Genomic DNA, 6,064 nt, shown 5'->3' with positions numbered 1-6,064 from the left:
CTAAAGATGAATTATGGCCTAGAAACATCGCAAGACTACATTAAAAAATGGCTCGCACGAAAGATGGCTTATGGTTTATGGGAGCTTAACGTCCCAAAGTGCCTCAGGCTATGAAGGACGCCATAGTGAAGGGCTCCGGATAATTTCGACCACCTGGGGTTCTTTAATGCGCATTGATACCGCACAGTACACGGGCCTCTACAATTTCGCTTCCATGAAAATTTGACCACCACGTCCAGAATCGAATGCGCGTCTTTCGGGTCAGTAGCCGAGCACCATAACCACTGAGCCACCGTGGCGTCTACTCATACGAAGGAGTCAGCAAAAGTGACCTCAATGCAGTATGTTTTACACTGCAAACACGGGAATTCAGGAAGTTAACGACAGCAATATGATTCGAATTATCCCCTCGGGCGTGAAAAATTAAGCCTGAATCTGCGGCGTTAGACTACTTTTTGTTCCGTATTACAACAAATATCCTTATATAATAAAAAAGACAGAACTCAAGGCCTCGCCTTGCAGAGAACGGTGTCCACGAGACATGGTCTCGTCCGGCGAGTGAGACACCGACAGTGAGCAAAAAGGTCGCGATTGAAGAAAGCGGCACCACATAAAATATAGCGACGGAGCGGGCATGCGTTCGAGGCCCTCGACAGCTCAAAAAAAAAAAATACGAGTGCTAACACTCTAGCGCGGCAGAAGAAAAGTACACTGTATTGTGAGGAAAAGAACCGGAACTTTACGCAGAGTTGCAGTATCTGCCAGTCATGACGCAATATATGTGCCAATGAGGACATGAGTTGGTGGTTGTGAGGCCAGTGCAGATGATATGATGACACTTCAATGGTGTCGACATCATATCTTCCCCTCACGGCACTCAGAAAACAAAATCTTACAGGGCTTCAGCTCAGCTCACTGAGATCACGGACGCTGCGCTCCTTCTGACCAGACAGGTTCAGCCGACACGGTGGCTCAGTGGTTACGGCACCCGGCTGCTTACCCGAAAGACACCGTTTCGATTCCGGCCGCGGCGGCCGAATTTCGATGGAGGCGAAATTGTAGAGGCCGGTGTACTGTGCGATGTGAGTGCACGTTAAAGAACCCCAGGTGGTCGAAATTTCCGGCGCCCTTCACTACGGCGTCCCTCATAGCCAGTGTCGCTTTGGGACGTAAAACCGTAATAAACCAAATAAACCAACTCGCATAGTCTCAGTCTCTTTGGGAAGTTAAACCCAATCAACCAACTAACCAACGCGTCATCATAGGCCCAACAATTCTGGGCAAAAGCATTTCGGACCGTAAAACCATTAATGAATGCATTTTTTCATAAATATAAGGTTTCACTATAAAAATCAATGTATTCTCACATCCCCTTGCATTTTTGCAAGCGCCTTTTGTTTCTCTATTAACGTTTTAGCTGTCGTGAAAGGCGTAAAAATTGGTGTTCCGTGGCAGTCTTAACTGTCCGATGCGAGCTATGGAAACACTTGAAAAGGAAGATTTTGCTACATATCGCAAGAATGAACCATTACTACGAATATCTGATTCAGAGTATCTTGCAATTTTCTGATTTCAAAATTTTAATCCGGGAATGTTGGAAGGAGCTTTTCCTCCCTCTCTGCCTTCGTTCTTTTATGCGCCATAGCCCTTTCTCACTCCTCCTGGTTTGCTGCTATAGAAACTTAGGGGAGCGAAAATAACGACACGCACCACCGCTGGAAGTGAACAGAAGACTGATGTTTATTGCATTGTGATTGCCCGATATGGATTCGGAATGTCCATGGTTGCCCGTAGGCAAAATTACATCCGCCGATGTTAGAGTTTCTACATACTCCCCCCCAATGAGCCTTAGCTCATTCGTAGAGGGATTCGAGGGGGTACAACAGTTGTACTGGTCTTCGAACCACAGTTCCACTCGCCTGCGCTTTTCTTTGATAATATTGCCTGTTCCACCGAAAGGATAGATGGTAATATCTTCCTCACCCAGTACCTCTAGATGTAGCTGGCGTGAAAGTTCCTCTGTTACAAAGGTTCTTTGACTTCCGCCATCAAAAAGTGCACGGCTGAGGACTCTTCGTTGGCTACGCTCCGCCCAGACCTGAGCTGTCTGGAGCAGCACGGCGGACGTCATTTGTGCCTTATTGTGCGTCGCAGAGTGCAACTCAGTCGCCGTGTTATCTGATCTCTTCCAGGTTGGATCGCACATCGGAGTGATGTGTCTTCTTCCACAATTTTCACATTTCACTCTTTTGTTTCGACACTCCTTAGAAGTATGTCCTCTGATTGCGCACCGATAACACCGACCTGCTTTACGCAACTTGTTTCTCCTTTCTTCCAAAGACAGTGATGCCCGGCACTCCCGTGCAACGTGACCCTTCGAAGCACAAAATGCACCGGCCTCAGTCTGTTTGGGTTGGCTAGTTAAGAGAGATGCTGCTGAGCCCCCGAGAGTGGCTGACCATTTGGGAGTTCTGGTCCTTTCCTTCTCTATTGTGGTTTTGTGACTGGCGTCATTGTTTTCCCATTGGCCAACTTGAAGTGCTTTCTCTCTACTCTCGACTTCCAACTTCAGGAACTCTAGCAATTTCTCTATCTTCAGATTGTCATTCGCTTTATCTGAAGAGCGGCACTTGTGATACTCCACGACGAAGGCAACAGGTAGCATCCTAAGCAGTGCAGAGCACAACATAGCTTCGTAACTGCTACTCTGCACGCCTAGCGTCGTTAGTGCGGCCATATTACGCTGTAGGCGATCGTATAGTCGTCGTAAAGTGCTCACCTCGTTTGCATTTCGTACCGGTGGTAAGTCGAGTAGCTGCGTCAGATGTTCTTGAATCAGGACATCAGGCCGACCGAAGCGTTCCTTGAGGAGGTCGATGGCGGCGTCGTAGTTTTCTCCTGTCGCCTGAATGCCTGCCACAGCTGACAATGCCTTGCCTGTAAGCGTTGATCGCAGGTAGAGAAACTTCTCTGAGTTGGTGAGTGCAGCGTTGTCGTGAACGGCGTGCCGAAACTGTTGCCAGAACGGCTGCCATTCTGTTGTGGCACCACCATATCGTTGTAACTCCAATTTCGGTAGTTTCACTTTTGATGCAACGCCTATTCCTTCTTCCTTTTGGGGGCATGTCGATCTTTCGGCCACCGATCTCTTTTGTTGTGCCTCCTTCACTTCCTGGTCCAGCTTCGCCATGTAAGTGACGATCTGGTCGTTTAACTCGACAGTGCGCATGTAGTCGTCTTCCGCGTCGCTGTCTGGTACGACCTTCTCTATGGCTGCATCCACTTCCGTTAGTTTTTTCTGCAAGGCGTTTAACCTTGCCAACAAAACAGTGAAGCTCTTCTCGTCTGCCTCGCTCTCGAGCGACGAGTCTATGGCAGCGAGCAGCGTCGTCACCTGCGTTCTCAGCGCTGCCCTCTTCGGGCTGAGCCGCTTCATAACTGCGTCTCAGGTTTCGTGGCGGAGAAGCGCCGCTGGGCCTCGCTGCGCAGTTGCTGGGCGTGCGCTGTTTCGCACGTCTGCGGTGGCTGCCTCGTTGTTGATGCTGGTGGGTCGCATTTCTTTGCGATTCACAAGTCCATTGCTGATAAACTGGATCGACTCATCCCGGGTTTCGGCACCAAAATATAGAAACTTAGGGGAGCGAAAATAACGACACGCACCACCGCTGGAAGTGAACAGAAGACTGATGTTTATTGCATTGCGATTGCCCGATATGGATTCGGAATGTCCATGGTTGCCCGTAGGCAAAATTACATCCGCCGATGTTAGAGTTTCTACAGCTGCTGCTTAAAACTGCAGTTTGCTGCAGAGGAGATCCTGCCACAAGGCAGCACTCTGGCTACGAGCATTTCTTGACGCTGTGGAAGGCACACCTGAAGGCTCTACCAGTTAGAAACGCACAGTCACGCTATGCAATATTTGCTGTGTGGTATAAAGATTTTAAAAAGAATTGGAAGGCGAAGCGGCTTGCTTTGTGCCGACCCTGGTTCACACCGAGCTGAGACTGTGCGGTGAAAGCTTAACTCCAGCAATGCACTTGAATGCAAAAATTTGGATTTTCAATGCCTGCAGATTTTTGAGCGTTAGCTCTGTTACTCGCGGTACTCAAGGTCGTGTGAGTATGCAACACAAGATCATTGTCTAAAAATGGTGTCTACAGTGGTTAGCGTTTGCAAAAACAAAATTTGCATATCACGTGACCAACATGGCCGCCATAATAAGTAACCATTGGTGGTATCCACCAGCTACCAGGTGGTGCGCCACCAGATGCCAGAGTGGTACCATACCATGTGACCCAACCGGTTGCAAAGCAAACAGCTATACTGATAAGCAGCACCCAAATGCGCATATAGTACCATACTTTCGACTCCCCATAAATACCCCAGTGTGCAAAGAGCTGGATTGGACCACTGAGTGGTACCATTGGTACACAGACTGGGAACCACCTAAGTTGCGGAGAATATTCGGATTGGCATCATGTAGTTCAAACAATTCGGCGTGTTATGGAGCCTAAAATTAAAAAAAATTGGCAGAAGCTTAGGTTTGTTAAGCCTAGTGGATTGCGAAAGCAAGGACGCTGAACTTGTCGATGCACCCAGATCAAGAGATGTTGAACGCATTTGCCTGGCTGCATAATTTGCACGCCGTTTAGCTAAACGTTGTTCCCGCTCTTCGTCCGTTTCTTCCGCACGCCGCCGCTTCTTAGTTGCAGCACATCGTTGCAGCTTCACCTTACACACATCATCCGACATATCGTGGAGGATTCGCTGGGACGATCGCGACGAGCCGAGTGGGGGGGGGGGGGGGGGGGGGGGGGCGCTTTTCCACAGCTGGCATGACGTCACGTACAGCGAGCGGCCCTCGCGGCAGTGGCGCGCAGCAGCGGTATGCAGGATTCGCTGGGACGATCGCGACAAGCCGAGTTGGGGCCCCGCTTTTTCATAGCTGGTATGACGTCACACATAGGTCACGTTTAAGGTCAATGGTGGATTTTCCGGGACGACGGCCAAGAGCGGAAACCTCGAGCAGTATTGCTTTCGCAATAAAAATTCAGGGAGGCGCTTTGTTGACCTAAAGTGCGGTGAGGCGAAAGCCTTAAACGCCGTGTTGCTGCTTGTGTCACTGATGTGTGGTTAAGATGTTAAGCTTCGCCTGTAAGAGTGGAACGCGACAGTGTCTTGCAACGCTGTTAGGGGGTACACAGAACGCCATCGTCCGTTCGGCTCTACGCCTCACTCGTCGATTGGTTTTTGAGGAAAGGAAATGTATCTGTCTCGCATTTCTCGGTGGACACATGAATCTCGTCGTAACGGGAAGGGAGAAAGATGGGAGCGAACGAAGACACCGTATTTACAAGACGCGCCTTTGTTCATTCCAAACCATCCAGCTTGCATGGCGGAGTGGTTAGCGTGCTCGTCTCGCACTCCGGAGACCCTGGTTCGATTGTACATACATGTCTTGCTCGAATTCTTTGCTTCAATCTATCGAAAAGCTGAAACAGCGGCTGAGCTGTGGAAAAGGTTGGAAGTTGTGGGAGGTTGTGGAAAAGTGTTGATCTGGGCACGCAACAGGTGTTACAATAAGGGGGAAAGGTGAGTGAAAGCATGAGAGACGGCGGAGGGAAATAAAGCAGCCTGTCTGTAATTGTCGCCATGTGGCGCTGGATAAGGGTGGCAAGGTACTGTGGGTTGGTAGCAGTATCATGCGACTGAGTTTGTAGAATATTGGTGATATGATGATATGTAGAGAGGACCGATGGGGTCTCTTGCCCAGGGTTGGGTGCCTGATCATCCGGGGCCCGGGAGGAGAGTTCTCGGGCCAGCGCATGAACGCGCTCATTACCGGGGATCGAGGCGTGCCCAGGGACCCACGACAGAGTAATCATTCGGTCGAGAGAGGTTCCTGCGGACACTAACTGCGCGATTAGACTTGTCCACCATGAAGTAAGACAGTTACAACTTCCTTTCCTTCCCGCAAGCCTGTTATTTTTCTTTTGGAAGAAAACGAAAAGCACATACCCGCCGGCGACACATTTTGCAAGGTATGTTAAGAATACGTCCAGGT

This window comes from Amblyomma mixtum, chromosome 1 (genome assembly GCF_055824585.1).
Source record: "Amblyomma mixtum isolate Tamu chromosome 1, ASM5582458v1, whole genome shotgun sequence".
Classification (NCBI taxonomy): domain Eukaryota; kingdom Metazoa; phylum Arthropoda; class Arachnida; order Ixodida; family Ixodidae; genus Amblyomma; species Amblyomma mixtum.
Note: the sequence above shows the minus strand (reverse complement) of the source record.